Source organism: Arachis hypogaea, chromosome 15 (assembly GCF_003086295.3).
Source record: "Arachis hypogaea cultivar Tifrunner chromosome 15, arahy.Tifrunner.gnm2.J5K5, whole genome shotgun sequence".
Taxonomy (NCBI): domain Eukaryota; kingdom Viridiplantae; phylum Streptophyta; class Magnoliopsida; order Fabales; family Fabaceae; genus Arachis; species Arachis hypogaea.
In genome coordinates this window covers 62,801,800-62,802,945 of record NC_092050.1, presented here as the reverse complement: position 1 = coordinate 62,802,945, position 1,146 = coordinate 62,801,800, and the positions used below count along the sequence as shown (strand labels likewise).

Below are 1,146 nucleotides of genomic sequence, written 5' to 3'. Positions count from 1 at the left end.
CTTCCAAATTTCTAATGGAAGACCTTGTTTCATTCATGAAACTTACAGTGGCCTTAGATAGATCAGAGACTAAGTTTGCTAAATTAGAAGTATTTTGTTCAGAGTTCTCTGTTTGTTGCTGAGTGGGTGATGGAAAGGGTTTATTATTGTCAAACCTGTTTCTTCCACCATTATTAAAGCCTTGTTGAGGCTTTTGATCCTTCCATGAGAAATTTGGATGATTTCTCCATGATGAGTTATAGGTGTTTCCATAAGGTTCACCTAAGTAATTCACCTCTGCTATTGCAGGGTTCTCAGGATCATAAGCTTCTTCTTCATAAGAAGCCTCTTGAGTACTGTTGGATGCAGCTTGCATTCCATTCAGACTCTGAGAAATCATATTGACTTGCTGAGTCAATATTTTATTCTGAGCCAATATGGCATTCAGAGTATCAACTTCAAGAACTCCCTTCTTCATAGGCGTCCCATTACTCACAGGATTCCTCTCAGAAGTGTACATGAACTGGTTATTAGCAACCATGTCAATGAGTTCTTGAGCTTCTGCAGGCATTTTCTTTAGGTGAATGGATCCACCTGCAGAAGTGTCCAGTGACATCTTTGATAGCTCAGATAAACCATCATAGAATATATCCAGGATGGTCCATTCTGAAAGCATGTCAGAAGGACACTTTTTGGTCAACTGTTTGTATCTTTCCCAAGCTTCATAGAGGGATTCACCTTCTTTCTGTCTGAAGGTTTGAACATCCACTCTAAGCTTGCTCAGCTTTTGAGGAGGAAAGAACTTGGCTAAGAAATCCGTGACCAGCTTATCCCAAGAGTTCAGGCTATCTTAAGGTTGAGAGTCCAACCATATTCTAGCTCTGTCTCTTACAGCAAAAGGGAAAAGCATGAGCCTGTAGACTTCAGGATCTACTCCATTAGTCTTAACAGTATCACATATCTGCAAGAATTCAGTTAAGAACTGAAAAGGATCTTCAGATGGAAGTCCATGAAACTTGCAGTTCTGCTGCATTAGAGAAACTAATTGAGGTTTCAGCTCAAAGTTGTTTGCTCCAATGGCAGGAATGGAGATGCTTCTTCCATGTAAATTGGAATTAGGTGCAGTAAAGTCACCAAGCATCTTTCTTACATTATTATTATTTTCGG

At 39.6% G+C, this 1,146-nt stretch overlaps 1 non-coding gene across 1 annotated transcript; it reads left to right on the top strand.

Moving 5' to 3' along the window:
• Positions 1–649: 649 nt before the first annotated feature.
• Positions 650–757, top strand: LOC112752946 (small nucleolar RNA R71). Its single transcript, XR_003177354.1, has one exon. It is a non-coding gene; the product is annotated as a small nucleolar RNA R71 (small nucleolar RNA).
• The last annotated feature ends 389 nt before the right edge of the window (positions 758–1,146 follow it).